Source organism: Castor canadensis, chromosome 4, assembly GCF_047511655.1.
Source record: "Castor canadensis chromosome 4, mCasCan1.hap1v2, whole genome shotgun sequence".
NCBI classification, from domain to species: Eukaryota; Metazoa; Chordata; class Mammalia; order Rodentia; family Castoridae; genus Castor; species Castor canadensis.
In genome coordinates, this window is record NC_133389.1 from 138,637,587 (window position 1) to 138,655,860 (window position 18,274).

Consider the following 18,274-nt stretch of genomic DNA (forward strand, 5'->3'; position numbering starts at 1 on the left):
AGACTCTAATATGGGTATAGGAATGTGTTTAATTTAATTGTGACACCATTAACTCAGTTTGAGTAGAAGCAATGAGCAAGCAGGATAGTAAAAAAATCTGGAAAGTAAAAATAAATAAATTAAAATCATCTATAAATCACATCAGGGACAGAATTTAAACCTATCCTAGACTTGGTGGTTCTTGCCTGAAGTCCCAGCACTTTGGAGACTGAGGCAGGACAATTGCTTCAGCTCATCAGTTTGAGCTCAGTCTGGGAAATACAGAGACTCTATTGCAAACTAAGAAGATGAATATGGTTGATATACTCTCTATACAAGAATGAATATAGAATTCTTTTTTTTAATTGTTTTATTATTCATATGTGCATACAATGCTTGGGTCATTTCTCCCCCCTGCCCCCACCCCCTCCCTTACCACCCACTCTGCCCTCTCCCTCTCCCCCCCAACCCCCCAATACCCAGCAGAAACTATTTTGCCCTTATCTCTCATTTTGTTGAAGAGAGAGTATAAGCAATAATAGGAAAGAATAAGGGTTTTTGCTAGTTGAGATAAGGATAGCTATACAGGGAGTTGACTCACATTAGTTTCCTGTGAGTGTGTGTTACCTTCTAGGTTAATGTTTTTGATCTAACCTTTTCTCTAGTTCCTGGTCCCCTTTTCTTATTGGACTCAGTTGCTTTTAAGGTATCTGCTTTAGTTTCTCTGCATTAAGGGCAACAAATGCTAGCTAATTTTTTAGGTGTCTTACCTATCCTCACCCCAACCTTGTGTGCTCTCACTTTTATCTTGTGATCAAAGTCCAATCCCCTTGTTGTGTTTGCCCTTGATCTAATGTCCACATATGAGGAAGAACATATGACTTTTGGTCTTTTGGGCCAGGCTAACCTCACTCAGAATGATGTTCTCCAATTCCATCCATTTACCAGCTAATGATAACATTTCGTTCTTCTTCATGGCTGCATAAAATTCCATTGTGTATAGATACCACATTTTCTTGATCCATTCGTCAGTAGTGGGGCATCTTGGCTGTTTCCATAACTTGGTTATTGTGAATAGTGCTGCAATAAACATGGGTGTGCAGGTGCCTCTAGAGTAACCTGTGTCACAGTCTTTTGGGTATATCCCCAAGTGTGGAATTGCTGGGTCATATGATATAACAATGTTTAGATTTTTAAGTAGCCTCCAAATTTTTTTTCCAGAGTGGTTGTACTAGTTTACATTCCCACCAACAGTGTAAGAGGGTTCCTTTTTCTCCCGCATCCTCGCCAACACCTGTTGTTCCTGGTGTTGCTGATGATGGCTATTCTAACAGGGGTGAGGTAGAATCTTAGTGTGGTTTTAATTTGCATTTCCTTTATTGCTAGAGAGGGTGAGCATTTTTTCACGTGTTTTTTGGCCATTTGAATTTCTTCTTTTGAGAAAGTTCTGTTTAGTTCACTTGCCCATTTCTTTATTGGTTCATTAATTCTGGGAGAGTTTAGTTTTTTAAGTTCCCTGTATGTTCTGGTTATCAGTCCTTTTTCTGATGTGTAGCTGGCAAATATATTCTCCCACTCTGTGGGTGTTCTCGTCAGTTTAGAGACCATTTCTTTTGATACAGAAGCTTTTTATTTTGTGAAGTCCCATTTATCTATGCTATCTCTTAGTTGCTTTGCTGCTGGGGTTCCATTGAGAAAGTTCTTACCTATACCTACTAACTCCAGAGTATTTCCTACTCTTTCCTGTATCAACTTTAGAGTTTGGGGTCTGATATTAAGATCTTTGATCCATTTTGAGTTAATGTTGGCATAGGGTGATATATATGGATCTAGTTTCAGTTTTTTGCAGACAGCTAACCAGTAATCCCAGCAGTTTTTGTTGAAGAGGCTGCTATTTCTCCATCATATATTTTTAGCACATTTGTCAAAGACAAGTTGGGTATAGTTGTGTGGTGTCAAATCTGGGTCCTCTAGTCTGTTCCACTGGTCTTCATGTCTGTTTTTGTGCCAGTACCATGCTGTTTTTATTGCTATTGCTTGTAATATAGTTTGAAGTCAGGTATCGTGATACCTCCAGCATTGTTCTTTTGACCGAGTATTGCCTTGGGTATTCGTGGCCTCTTGTGTTTCCATATAAATTTAACTGTAGATTTTTCAATCTCTTTAATGAATGTCATTGGAATTTTGATGGGAATTGCATTAAACATGTAGATTACTTTTGGGAGTATCGACATTTTTACTATGTTGATTCTACCAATCCATGAGCATGGGAGATCTCTCCACTTTCTATAGTCTTCCTCAATCTCTTTCTTCAGAAGTTTATAATTTTTCTTGTAGAGGTCATTCACATCTTTTCTTAGGTTTACACCTAGGTATTTGATTTTTTTGAGGCTATTGTAAATGGAATGGTTTTCATACATTCTTTTTCAGTTCACTCATTGTTAGTATATAGAAATGCTAATTATTTTTCTATGTTGATTTTATATCCTGCTACCTTGCTGTAGCTATTGATGATATCTAGAAGCTTCTGAGTTGAGTTTTTTGGGTCTTTAAGGTATAGGATCATGTCATCTGCAAATAAGGATATTTTGACAGTTTCTTTACCTATTTGTATTCCTTTTATTCTTTCTTCTTGCCTAATTGCTCTGGCTAGGAATTCCAGTACTATGTTGAATAGGAGTGGAGATAATGGGCATCCTTGTCTGATTCCTGATTTTAGAAGGAATGGTTTCAGTTTTTCTCTGTTAAGTATAATGCTGGCTGTAGGTTTGTCATATATAGCTTTTATAATGTTGAGGTACTTTCCTTCTATTCCTAGTTTTCTTAGAGCTTTTATCATGAAATGATGTTGGATCTTATCAAAGGCTTTTTCTGCATCTATTGAGATGATCAAGTGGTTTTTGTCTTTGCTTCTGTTAATGTGATTTATTACGTTTATTGATTTTCCTATGTTGAACCCATCCCTGCATTCCTGGGATGAAGGCTACTTTGTCAGGGTGAATAATCTTTTTGATGTGTTGTTGAATTTGGTTTGCCATTATTTTGTTGAGGATGTTTGCATCAATGTTCATTAAGGAGATTGGCCTATAGTTCTCCTTTTTGGAGGTGTCTTTGCCTGCTTTTGGGGTAAGTGTAATACTGGCTTCATAAAATGTGTTAGGCAGTTTTGTTTCCATTTCTATTTCATGGAACAGTTTAAGGAGGGTTGGTATCAGTTCTTCTTTAAAAGTCTGATGGGATTCAGCAGAGAATCCATCAGGTCCTGGACTTTTCTTTTTGGGGAGACTCTTGATTGCTTCTTCAATTTCATTTTGTGTTATAGATCTATTCAGGTGACTAATTTCCTCTTGGTTCAGTTTTGGATGATCATATGTGTCTAGAAATCTGTCCATTTCTTTAAGATTTTCAAATTTATTTGAATATAGATTCTTGAAGTAATCTCTGATGATTTCCTGGACTTCCATGGTGTTTGTTGTTATCTCCCCTTTTGCATTCTTGATTTTACTGATTTGGGTTTTTTCTCTCCTCATATTAGTCGGTTTTGCCAGGGGTCTGTCGGTCTTGTTTATTTTTTCAAAGAACCAACTTTTTGTTTCATTAATTGTTTGTATGGTTTTTTTGGTTGCTATTTTGTTGATTTCAGCTCTTATTTTCATTATTTCTCTCCTTCTATTTGTTTTGGGATTTGCTTGTTCTTGTTTTTCAAACATCTTGTTTGAGATGTATCATTAGGTCATTGATTTGGGATCTTTCAGTCTTTTTAATATATGCACTCATGGCTAAAAACTTTCCACTCAGAACTGCCTTTCCTGTGTCCCATAGGTTCTGGTAGGTTGTGTTTTCATTTTCATTGACTTCCAGGAACTTTTTAATTTCCTCTTTTATTGCATTGATGATCCATTGTTCATTCAGTAATGAGTTATTTAGTTTCCAGCTGTTTGCATGTTTTTTGTCTTTACTTTAGTTGTTGAGTTCTAGTTTTACTGCATTGTGATCAGATAGTATGCATGGTATAATTTCTATTTTCTTATATTTGCTGAGGCTTGCTTTGTGCCCTAGGATATAATCTATTTTGGGGAAGGTTCAATGGGCTGATGAGAAAAATGTATATTGTGTAGAAGTTGGATGAAATGTTCTGTAGACATCAACTAGGTCTATTTGATCTATGGTATGTTTTAGATCTTGGATTTCTTGATTGTTTTTTTTTTGTTTGGATGACCTATCTGTTGATGATAATGGGGTGTTAAAGTCTCCCACAACCACTGTGTTGGCATTAATATATGCTTTTAGGTCTTTCAGGATATGTTTGATGAAATTGGGTGTGTTGACATTGGGTGCATACACGTTAATGATTATTATTTCCTTTTGGTCTATTTCCCCTTTTATTAGTATGGAATGTCCTTCTTTATCTCGTTTGATCAATATAGGTTTGAAGTCTACCTTGTCAGAGATAAGTATTGCTACACCTGCCTGTTTTCAGGGGCCATTGACTTGGTAAATCTTCCAGCCTTTCATCCTAAGCCTATGCTTATTTCTGTCAGTGAGATGGGTCTCCTGTAAGCAACAAATTGTTGCATCTTCCCTTTTAATCCATTTCATCAAGCGGTGCCTTTTGATGGGTGAATTAAGTCTGTTAACATTAAGTGTTAGTACTGATATGTATGTGGTGATTCCTGTCATTTAGTTGTCTTAGTTGTTTGAAGGTTTGATTGTGTATACCTAATTTGAGGTTACTCTCTACTTTCTTGCTTTTTCTTTTCCTGTGATTTGATGCTGCCTGTCTTTTCATGGTTAAGTTGGGTTTCACTTTCTGTGTGCAGAATCCCTTGAAGAATCTTTGTAGTGGTGGCTTTTTGGTCACATATTGTTTTAGTTTCTGCTTATCATGGAAGACTTTCATTGCTCCATCTATTTGAATAAGAGTTTTGCTGGGTAGAGTATCTTGGGGTGAAGTTATTTTCATTCAGTGCCCGGAAGATCTCACCCCACACTCTTCTTGCTTTTAATGTTTCTGTTGAGAAGTCTGCTGTGATTTTGATGGGTTTACCCTTGTATGTTATTTGTTTTTTCTCTCTTACAGCCTTCAATATTCTTTCCCTGGTTTCTGAACTTGTTGTTTTAATTATGATATGTCATGGGGTAGTTCTATTTTGATCTGGTCTGTTTGGTGTCCTGGAGTCCTCTTGCATCTATATGGGAATACCTTTCTCTAGATTTGGGAAATTTTCTGTTATTATTTTGTTGAATACATTGCACATTCCCTTTGCTTACACCTCTTCTCCTTCTTCGATGCCCATGATTCTCAAGTTTGGTCTTTTGATGGAGTCGGTGAGTTCTTGCATTTTCTTTTCACAGGTCTTGAGTTGTTTAATTAATAGTTCTTTGATTTTTTCCTTTAATTACCATTTCATCTTCAAGTTCTGAGATTCTGTCTTCTGTTTGTTCTATTCTGCTGGATTGGCCCTCTGTTTTGTTTTGCAGTTGTGTTTCGTTCTTTTTTCCTGAGGTTTTCCATATCCTGGGAGGTTTCCTGTTTTATGTTGTCTATTTTTGTCCTGAGTTTATTTATCTGTTTATTAATCATGTTCTCTGTTTCACTTTGGTGTTTATACAGTGCTTCTATGGTTTCCTTTATTTCTTCTTTTGCTTTTTCAAATTCTCTATTTTTGTTGTCTTGGAATTTCTTGAGTTCTCCTGTACATTTTGGTTGACCATATCCAGTATCATCTCTATAAAATTCTCATTGAGTACCTGTAGTATGTCTTCTTTTAAATTATTCTTGTGGGCTTCATTGGGTTCTTTGCATGGTTTATCTTCATTTTATTGGAGTCTGGATCTGAGTATCTGTTTTCTTCATTTCCCTCTGGTTCCTGTACTAATTTTTTGCTGTGGGGAAACTGGTTTCCCTGTTTTTTCTGTCTTCCCGTCATTGCCCTTGGTGTTGTTATTGTCCCAGTACTGTGTGCAATTAAGTATTTTCTGTCTTATGATAATAGCACTAGTGATATTTAGAATGGAAGGGTGAGAGGAGATGGAAAGCAAAGAAGCTAAAGGAAAAGGGAAAAACAAATACTCAAGTAGAAAAAAAAAACAAAACAAAGAAACAAACAAAAAACGTTTCAAGGATATAAACAGGGAGAGACAGTATACTAATCAACCATAAGCTGAAAAGGCATTAGAGAGAAGAGAGAGGATTGAAAATAAAAAATAAAAAAAAGAGATAAGAATAAAAATAAAAAATAAGGAAATGAAAGAAAAAATACATAAATAAAATAAAATAAAACAAAATGAAAAATAGAAAATAAAAAAAAAAACCTTCCAAGTTCAAATGCAATGAAGTTTCCATCTTAATAATTTTGATGTCCATCTCAGCCTCCAGTCCTGGAGATGGTGCCTCAGAAGTTGTTCTGTAGTTGTCTCATCAAAGGGTCGCATAAAGTAGAGCAAACTGCACAAAAACAAAACAAAACAATAAAAACCACAAAGTGTCCCAAGTTCAAATGCAATAACATTTCAGTAAGTTTTTCAGCATGCAGGTGTAGTTCAGTTGTTTTCTCATCAAAGGTAGAGAGAGAGAAAAGTAAGAGTCTGGAGACAGTTCTGTGAATGGTATCTGCGGCTGTGGCTTGCCTGCCCACTGCTGTCAGCCTGCTGTTGCTGGAGGTGTTATTTATGCAGATCTCTGGGGTAAGTTTAACACTCATCTGGCTCCACAGGCTTTGTTTACTCAGAGTTCTGTGTGCGAGCCACTGCTACAACCTTTCCCCTTTCCAAGCACACTGGGGGAGGTGGCACTGCACCCGCTTTCTCAGGCCTGTGTGTTTATTTACAGTTCACGTGGGAAGTGGGTCTTCCCCCTGTCTTGTGGAGTTTTCCTCCCTCCACCACTCTCACAAGCTTTCCCGCTCCTCATTGCTGGGCACGCCCCTGCTCCTGCTGGAGCCTCTCCGGCCAGGCCCAGCTTGTTTATTTACAGTTCCAGGAAGGATTCCCCTCCCCCCCCTTTGGCACTCAGTGTGCCCCACCCTGTTTCCCTCATGTCTTTATTGTTCTTGTTGCTTATTACTCAGTTTCTCTTTTTTTCCCGGGTGGAGGTTGGTCTGTCCATGCTGTTCTGGCACAGAGTTGTCTGTGGGAGTATCGCGTACTGCTTAGCTCACCCTGTCTGCATCTTCCCAAGCCATCTGGCACAGGTGTCTGGTGGCCCGGGGACCCTCCTGGTTTCTCCGTTTAATGTGAAGTGGAGATTCTCTGTGCTGGCTGGTGGTGTGGAGCAGTCAAAGTTTTGCCTCTTCTCAGTGGTTTTGCCTGCACAGTGTGTCTCCAGCATCTCTCCAAGATTTTACTGTAGGAGGCACTTTCTGCTTCCTCCCTCTAGCTGCCATCTTGGAATTCCTCCAATATAGAATTCTTAAACTGGCTGGAACCACCATAAGAAAGGGACTAAGGTAGAATGAAGAAAAATAGAGGAGATGAACCAACTGGGGTTGTAAGACATATGTACATGGAAATACCACAAGGAAATTCCCTGTGTAGCTACCTTTATCTCAAACAAGTAAAAATGTCATAGTTTCTTTTTTCCTCTACAAAATTGGAGAATAGGAGGACAGAACAGGTCTTTCCCTGGGGTGTGGGGTACAATGGTGGTACCATTGAGGGGGGAGGTGGCAGGGAAGGTGGTAGGAGGGTGAATAAAGTGTAAATACTGTGTATACATGTATGTAACTACAAACATGATACAGGTTGAAACTATTCTAGGAATGGGGGGGAGGTAAAGGAGAGTGTTTGAATCCATGTATATATTTGATACCTTGTAAGAACTTTTGTAAATGCCACAATGTACCTCTATCCAGCAAAATGATAAAAAAGTATTGCAAAATGATAAAAAAGTATAAAAAGTATTTTATATGTCTATGCATACATATTACCCACACATATGTCTATATACAATGAACTTATATAATAGGACACACTTTTTAAAAAGTGTTCATTATTTTCAACTGTCCAATCATGGGCATATTTTATATGCCATTTAAAGTCTTCCTAAAATACTATGATTTATAACTGTACAATGTTAGATCGTGTGAATTTTTTATGATGTTTTTAAGCAAAGTTTAATTTATGCCATCAGAATTATTGCATTTGAGGAGTATGTTAAATTGTGTCCTCATGGCCCTATCCATTAAGGCTCTCAGCATTATCTGAACTCATTATCTTAATACGTTCAAAGTGTTTCCCAGTCAGAGTGATCTGTGAAAGACAAAAGTGACAAAAATCTTCTTTTTCTAAAGCAGAGTTTCTTAATCTTGGCATAATGGACACGCCCCTCCCCATCAGTATTTATTGCAGAAGACCATGTGTGCATTGTCTGTGGGACACTTAACAGCATCCCTGCTTCTATCCATTAGATGCCAGTAGCATCTTCCATCAAGTTCGGCACCTAGTTTAGAACCACTGTTCAAAATGCTAGCTCTCCATACTCATGAACCCATGTGAGCTGCGTAAATTAATTTATCTCTCAGGTGAGTCTTGAAGAAATAGAAAATAAAAGACAGAGACCCACTAGAAATGAAGTTAAAGATATGTTCATGAGACCTATTTGAGCAGTTCATTATTCTCTGTGCCCATAATTACAACCTAGTTAATCATTTTACTCCATTGGAAATATCTCCTGAGGCAGAGGGAGCTGAAAGGAAGAAGAAAGATTCATGACCATCTTCAAATATGAAGTCATAACTCAATGCATGCATTTGCCTCATGATAGCAGCATTATCTTTTACTAAAACTATTCAGTCAACTAAGTGTTCAAAACATGAGATGTCTTTTCTCTTAGTATAATTTTTATTCCCCATTTTTTCCTGATAAAAACTTGTTCTGTGCTTTAGAGCTTATAATAACTAAGATCAAAGGTAGAATGTCAGGATTTTTGTGTATACATGCATTTCATCTAACACATAATCTTAGGTTTGACATTAAAAAACCTCTAATGTGGTGTCCACCTGGAGTTAGTCTAGTCGACAACCTACCGCAGTCTTGGGACATTTGTTTAAATTGTTGTCTCTTCCTTTTTGACACTGATGAACCTAAAAGACTTCTAAAATCCTATGGTTCTTTCTCTGTGACTGTGTAAAAACATCTGTTTAATAATAGTAAAATGTCTTTTCACATTTGATGCATGATTCATTCAACATCTCACAGTAGAGTGATTTAGTTAAAAGTCTGGTTTTTTGTACAAAGATGTTTGTTGGTACTTTATAGAATTTCATTTCAATAAGTACCTGTTAAGATGTGTGATCCATTGTTGGAGGCACATATTTGAAAGAAGACAATGTATTTCAGGAATCATCTAACTGAAAACCATATCAGAGATACTGGGAGTGACTAAACAAATACAATACATTTAGTGCTCAACTGAATAACTTAGTGACTAATAAATGGACAAGCTGATGGGAGAGGCAATTTCTGACAGATATGGTTAGGAAATCATTCTTAAGATCGACATTTTAAAATGAATTGCAGGATGATTAGATTTTTAATTTTTTTGACATTTTGACAGTTAAGAATATTCATATTGCACAAGAATTGGGGGAAGATAAATAAAAGCTACAGAAGTGCAATAGTAATGATGTTTGCAGAAGAATCATTTCTTGTTGTTTTGGCAATTTTTATTTGGGAGTCCACCCCACATCCCTTCTTTCCATTTGCTTGAGTGGGGCTCCACCCTTTTTTCATGTTCTGCGTTCATTATTCAGCAAGATTTAAGAGTCTTGGGCTAAATTTTTGAGGCAGGTAAAGAAAGTGCTCAGAATCTGGTGAAATCCTATCATTCTATTTAAGAAATATTTCATTTAAATAGAAATACTTTTGAAATTTACTATTGGAAATTTACTTTGTACTCAGTCAGCCTGGTACCATGATTTAACTGAAAGACACTAAAATTGTTGCAGAATTTGTAGATAACTGCTATCTACAAATTGATTAGACAGAAATCATAGCTCATCACATTTTAGGATGTTATGATTGTACAACATGACTTGATTCTACTTTTTTTAAAGTACTTATTTACAATGTGAAATGGAATGTTTTGCAGTCATGGTACCAACTTGGGTGTTGCAAATATCAGGAATCATGTTAACCAGATTAAACAAAGGAACACTAAATTTTTCATTGCTTAAAAATTATGTGATTACTTCCAACAGTACCTGAATATTTGAGAATTTAGTGAGGAAGACAATGTAAGAAAGGATATAGGAAGGATGGAAGGGAGGGAGGAAGGAAGGAAGGAAGGACTGAAGAAAGCAAGGAAGGAAGGGAGGAAGGGAGGGAGGGAGAGAGGAAGAAAGGAAGGAGGCAATGAAGGGAAGGAAATAAGAAAGGTCTATTAAAAGGGAAAATAAACATGAAAAGTGGTGCTTCAAAAAAGGTTTATCATTAACATCAACAATGATTTAATCATATTTAATCATTGTTTAACAAAGCTTAACTATTGACACAGTGCCCCAGAGAGAGATGAGTTCCTTTAATCTGTTTTAAAGCTAGTCTCTTTCCAGACAGCTTTTTGGTTTTTTACTGAAAACTCTGTACAGACACACACTTGTACTAAATGCATCCAATTTTCCTGCCAAATATGGATTTCCTGTGAAACTCAGAGGAAAATAATTTTGATTTCTTTGTTGCAGCATATTGATTTTATTTAAAGGGATTAGTGTTAGAATAAATAAAGATAGTTTTTACTTTATCCAGTGGATATGAATAAATATAATGAAACTTCTTATGTGAGAAGGTCCAAAGGAAGAAAAGAACCATTCAGAGAGTGTTTACGCATGCAGATGGGATTCATGCTGATTAGTACAGGAAAGTCAGAGGTTACATTTCTAATGTGCTAAAGCATTCACCATACTTATTCCACTAAACAGAGAAATACTGTCATGTAGCATGGCAGGGGTAATAATGCCTTGGCCCAATGTTGTCCATGCCCTAATTGTAGTGTCAAAGTTAATGTTCTAGATATTAATTTTATCCTTTTATTTCACTATATTTCAGCTATTAGAATGCAAATCTATTAGATTAGATTTTTTGGCAAAGGGGAATTATGACTTCTAATCAGCTATTTTTAAAGTTGAGAGACTGCCTGATTTTGCCAGGTGATTCCAATCACAAGAGATCTTAAAGCAAGAAGCAGGATGCAAAAGAATATCCATTGTTGGAGGCCGTGTAAGAAAGATTTGACTATTTTTGGCATTTCTAGCTTTGAGGATGTAAGGGGACACAAGCAAAAGAATGATGGTAGACTCTAGAATCTGGAAAAAGTAAGGAAATGGCTTTTTCCCAAGTGTCTAAAAAGAATGCAACCCAGATGACCCCTTGGTTTTTACCTAGAAAGAACTGTATCAGACCTCAACAGAACTGTAAGATAATAAATTTGTGTTTTTTAAGCATTGTTTTTATAATTTATTACAATGGTGATAAGAAAATAATCTATTGTTTAAACTTGTGTTATCAGATTGTTCTCAACTATAAAGAGTTAAAATGCATGGTTGTCTCTACAAAAGAGAAGTATATACAAACACATGAAAAATTTTAATATTGTTATTCTCTCCTTACAGCATCACTACCTTGGCTAAGCAATGTTTCATGTCCTTTACTTTTGGGGTCTTTATATAAACATGATCATGTATATAGCTATTTTTATAATTAAAGTTGGCAAAAATGACATTATCACTGCTTTTTTTGTACTTTACTGTAATATTGGCTTTATTTAAGGTCAATTATTTTAATAACTCTCATCTTTTCTTTTTCATAGCTTTGAAATTTCCTATGGAATTGATACAGCATAATTTATCGAAACATTCCTTACTGATGAATCTTCATATTTCTAGTTCTTTTGTTTTTGCTGCTGTATTTTCTATCATGCTGCACAATGCTACAATTAATATGTCCTTGTATGCAATGTATGTGTGTTAGGAATTGTATATTTGTAGTATTAGTTTACCAAAAGTGACAACTTCAGATTTCACTTATTTTTCAATTTCGTATTTGTAGGCTAAGCATATCATCAGATGTAAACAAGATATCCTTAAGCCCCATTTAAGACATTAATTTTATCCTTTTATTTCACTGTATTTCAGCTACTAGTATATAAAAAACCTGACATTTTCTTCTTTTACTCCAAATCCCATATTATTAAAAATACAATAAAGTGGAGAAAATTTTTATAAATGTGGACATCAGGAAAGCAAAGTGCGTATTTGCTTCTGAAATTCTAAGATTACCTGAGAAAAGAGCACTAATGATCTATCTCTAGGTAACACATGCTACCAGCTTTGTTTGGTTTTCTTAATTCTCCACAGGGTTCAGTTGTAAAACATGCCTCAATGGAAGCAAGTAGGAACAGAGGAGTGGGGGGTACAAAGTTAAGGAAAAATTAACTAGAATATTGAACTTTCCACAAGAGAAGTTGTTAAATCAGTGATAATGTCCAAAAATTTTCAGATTTAATAGATCCTGAAAGACACGACATCCATAGCTTCTACAGTGCAGGGTGGATAATATTAATGTTATAAACAGTATGTGAAACAATATGCTAGAATTGGAAAATGATTTTTAATGCTTAGTATCATTTCTACTTGAATTTCTTTTATCTGCTAGTATTTCCAGTGACTCTAAATCTTTATTAGGTCTTATACTTTCTATAGTTCTCTTAGATAATCAAAATTTCTCTATTCCCTCCCAATCATCCTCCCTCCATTTCAATAGTTAAGATAACTAATGAACGATTGTTGATTTCCTCTGACTTATGCCAGAGTTTAAGGTGAGTCTCTCATGATTATTAACGAACGTCACCATAATTTTCTTGAGTGTTTCTCTTTCATCTGTGCATTTATCATTCATATACAATTTCTGTACTTGGCTCTAACTTCCAGCCTTCCTTGATGAGATTGTCTTAATCCTTAAAGGATGCCTTCTTGGGCACAATTTAACTTATCTCCAGGCTATGTGTGCCCCATGCAGCTCACACCTTGTCCTTGGACACCTAGCCTTAACCCACTGTGAGAAGAATCAGTTGTTTCCCTAGCCTGCCCTGTACTTTGCTTACACAGACCGTTTTAACCATATCTTACCCATTATACAATCAGGCTTGAGTGGGACACTAGACTGTGTGTCACCAAACTCAAAAGGAAAATATCAAACTGTTTTAGAAATAGTGTCCTTGGAGCTTTGCTCACTTGAGAACAGAGGTAAGTACCCCACATGCCTTCTCTTACTCTCTGGAAATTATCTCCAAAGAAATCTTCTTCCAGTTTTCCAATGTATAAATGTGCCTCACCAACCCCTTCTAAAAGTCAAAGATAAGTGAAAACCTAAGGTTATTTCACAAAACTGATTCATAGACAATTCTGTGTAATCCGGCTTAGGTAGTCTATTATTTCACATGACAGAGTCAAAGTAGTTGTTGCCTGCTATGGTGGACCTCAGTAGAAACTGAAAAAAATAGTCCCATTCAATGTCCTATTGCTATGGTCAGACTTGCACACACTAGAAAGTGCACAGCTGATGGATAATACTATAGAAAATGAGAACCAAGTCTTGAAGAAGGTAGGGCTCACAGAAATAAAGCCAAATATGGGTTATCAGTGAAGGCTGATGTTCAATATAGGATTCCAGCATCAAAAGAGGTTTTATAGTCAGAAACTGACAGCAAAAGCTAGTTCTAAGTCCAGCATAGATAGTAGACCTGGGAGGAAAAATTAGCAAGATGGTGTCCAGGCTGCTTATGGCACACACTACCCAGTGTCTGTAAATGCAATGTGATATGGGTCTGTTCTTAGGAATTAATGACGTATGTATTGAGCAACTAGGTTTTTGTCAGGTTCTGGGCAAATGTGGATCATCTCCTACCCTTGTGGAGCTGGGTCTAAAGTAAGGCCAGGGAGGAATGCATGCATTATTATTAGTGTTTTGTCTATTCCCTTTCATTCCTGTCCACTTGATCTTGTCTTATTTATGATCTCTAGTTTAAATTAAGCAAGAGCAGATAGAGTTTTTTAAACTGAGGTGAATTCTCGCATATCTTAAAATTTACATGATATTTGCATAGAATATGGATACAAAAAAGAGTAAGAGTTATCAGAATACAAATTCCCAGTGATCTAATTTGTGTGAAGATGAAATGTTTCCAAAATAATTTTTATAATAAGTAAATCAGAAAAATAGCAGAGTTTATTTCTCTAAAATTCCAGGTATCAAGAGAAAATGTGTTTCTTTCTTAGATTTCATTCTATCCTGGTTTAACTTTTGCTTCATATGAAGCAAATGGCAGAAGGCCATCTGCAATCTGAAAACTATCAATCCTGGTCTTTAGTGCATTGAGAATATGTTCATATTAGCAGATTTTTCTCAAAGGATATTGTATATCACTATTCCTGAGCCAATTTAAAACCATGTGTGTAATACTTTGAATAATGAGATTTTGTGGAAACACATGTGCCAATCTGTATGTATGTGGTTTTGATTGTTGTCATTACATGGGTTTAATTTTTTTGAGTTGAAATGTTTGTAGTTGAGTCTCTATGAATTGAAGTACTACTGGACAAACAAGTATTATAATGATGTTTACTTTTGTTGCAGTAAGTGGCATATTGTATATCAATGTATCCTCCTTTAAAAGTAAAAGTCCTGAGTGTGCAACAGCAGCAAAAGAACACAGGGCAACTCAGTGCTCAGGTCAGAGACAGAGGTTGGATTTCTTCACTCCTATTCTTGGAAATAAGATTTATGCACCTTTAAGATTGGATAAGACCTTAGTGTCAAGACAATCTAATTATCTTATTTTGCAAATGAAAAATTAGCCATATAATGGGTACTTGACTTATTTACTCAAATAGGTTTAGAATATTATTCTGAGAATTCATTGTATAATAGTGGAAAAAAGAAATGTTCACATACACATTGCTCATTTCAAAAGATATATAAAAATATCATGCATAGATTTTAAAAAGCTTTTATACCAGTTATTTGGCCCTGGCATGAGATCCAAAGTAATGAGTTTAAAATTGGTAATTGACTAAAAACTGTGCTTCCCCTCTCTTCTGAAATATATATTTAAAGCTTGATTTAAAAGTGATAATTAGCACTAACTAAAATGATAAATAGTAAAATGAATTAATAACTAAGTCTAATTATTTGAACTGTGGGCTAGGAATCAAGGATTCAGAGTTCCTTCCATACATAAGATAGACAAAGTCCATTATTTGATTAGAAATTAGACTGAATGGATGAAGGGGTTCATTGGTTTGAACCCATCTTACTTGAGCTGAAATGGATGTCAATTTTAGGTCACAACCTCTCCGGGATACTTATAAACACAATAGCTTCAGGTCTCCCCTGGGGTGCAGGTTAAGGAAAAGGTCAGATACTTAGGAAGGACACTGTTCTCCTTCCCATGATAATTAACGCTAGACTTTACAACATTTGCTCAAATGGAAATTGAACCGAATTTTTTTACCATATTTTATTATTTTTACTTGCTTTTTTGATTTTCTCTAAATCAAGAATTGTTCTTTGTAAAATAGGAAAGTAGGAACTTGCCTTATGTCATTTCTTTTGCTCACAATAGTGATCATTCTTTTGATTTTATTCAGATGCTCCATATGTTCTAAATTATAAAGATCTTTCAGATGTAAAAAAAATGACAGTTTTATGTAATTCTATTGAAGATTTTAAGAATAATGGAATATTCTAAAATGCATCTGTCTCTATCTATCATTGCAAATGCTATCATCTTTATTATTCCTTGACTTTTGTGACAGATTCTAGGAGTGTGTTTGCATAGATTTTCCTTTTAGGCCTCTATTAGTTCCTAAGGATGATTATAGTAACCAAAAGTAAGCATTCATATAGTGGGACTATTTATAACCTGCAATCTCATATACAAAGAGAGAAAACATGAATATGTTTGAGAAGGAACTGAAGCACTCTTCTTTTTAGATATTATTTGTGAGATATTTTATATTTTCAAGGCAATTTATACTCCTAATCATATGTTTAGTCATCAATAGAATGGAAACATATGCTAGTATGTATCTTAATAGTACATTGTGTCTTTAAAATGTAGAATTGTTATTTGAACCACTCGCCACATGGTATCTCAGCCCTTTGAGACTAATAATAATGGACTGACTAAGAGGTTTTTTGAGCAAGCACTACCTATTTATTAGGGAATATACTCAGCATACAAAGAGTTAGGGATATCTCTCAACTTTCTTGTTTAGATACAGATGCTCCCCTACTTAAGTCTAAGTTCTATAAAGCAAAGGCTATATGCTTTTGGTTTCTCACAGTGTGTTCTCTTTTTAATGCATTTGTGCACAAAGTTAGGGTTCAGTTTAGATTTATTGAGCAAACTAAAAAAAAAGAAACAATATGTTTAATTCTGTGATTATTATTAATAAAATGAAAGCTCAAAGAAATTTTTAAATGCATTTGTTGATCTCTTATGTTATGACCAATCAACTGGGGGCAACTATATAAGAATATCTGTTATAATACAACATAATGGTATAATTGCTCTCAGAATTGGATAACATGCTATAAGTAAGATGAAGTATGGAGCAGCTTAAGTTGCCTTATAAAAGAATTCACTGACATTGTGGCATAGATCTGGGATTTAATGATGAGGTACAGTTTTCTGAGTTAAGAAAGATAAATGGGTGTTAGAAGATATTTGAGGGGATGGCAGGCATGATTGGTGAAAATCAAAAGGCTTTGGTATGTGGCAGGAAGAACGTGGACTGATTGGATAAGATGATAGAGAAGCTCAAATGGCAAAATAGCATTCTGTGTTAGACTGTAGAATTCTTAATAGGGAAATGACAAAATCTACATAGTTTTATAAGGTTGTTGCAAGAGTAAGATACATTTGAAGAAATTTGAAAAGACCGGTGAGAACAGTTAAAATGCTATTGTGATATTCCAACCAAGAAATGCTGAAAACCTTAAGTAATTAATTGAGTTTTTAGCTAGGCAACAGGCACAATAATATCTGTTGAGATTCAGAACCAGTAACCTAAAAAGTTCAGAACCAGAACTAAAAAGTAACCTAATTAGAGGTATTTATATACTTTATTTGAGAATATTTCCATCTTTATTCTTTGTCAGTCATTTGTTTGACTTTTTCACATTTGCTTTTGTTATGAATTTTATAGAGTACATACATTACACTTAAAAATACAGTATTCCTCTAGCATATTTTATTGTCACTGCAAGGTGCAATGCAATGGGAAAAATAGTCAATTCCACAGTATTTGAGAAACAGTTTACAAATAGTGTGTAAGTTTTGTGAGCTTGAGCTAAGACTTAAAAGTATGGGGCAGATCACCTTAGGCAGAGGGAGCAGTGTAAACAAAGGCAAAGTCAGGAGAGGCAGTGAGTGTAATGTGCCTGAATTATGGAAACAATAGAAGTGAAGGTTATCACGTGTTGGTTGATTGTGGATTCTGGATGAACAAAAAGGAACTGAGATGAAATACACAGATTTGTGTGCTTCACCATTTTAGGATTCTATTTGAGCATATTCATCTACTAGTGAGATTGCAGGCATAACTGAGCAGGTTTTATGCACTATTTAAGAGTAGCTGAATTCTCACCACTAAGGATATTATAAAGGTTATTTTTTACTTATCACAGTGGCTACTTTAATGTTGTTCACCCTCCTCAGACCCCAACTTTGCTGTACCCAATGTCTCATGAATTTTGTCTTTGAAATGGGAGACATATGACAAGATATGAGGCAGCTTCCTGTTTCCTGGCTTCAAAGCTCCTCTTCCCTTTGTCTCTTTGACCCCATCCCACACTTTCCTGACCTCTGTAACACCATCAAATCATTCCCAGAAAGTAAGAGTAAATCTGCCATCACCACTTTTTACCTCCCACTCACTCTTAACCTCTTGCAATCCAATTATTTTCTTTACTACACTTTTCAGTTAATACTTTGTAATTTCGTTTCTTTATTTTTTTGTGGTTACTGGGGTTTGAATGCAGGAACTTTGTGCTTGCTACTCAGGCGAATCTACTACTTGAACCTTGACCCTCGCCTGTGTAATTTCTTAATTTCTGAATAAACTAACTTAAAAAAAATCCTTCTAATTTTAATTCCATGTCTTCATTCTCTCTTCCTGTTAGCCTTTATGCCGAAAAATCTCCTTGTTATCTTTGTTTATTCCCTTTTCAATGTCTCATCTTTTCTCTATGTGAAAATTACTGCTTTAGTCAGATTCTGCCAGAGAACCAGAACCAG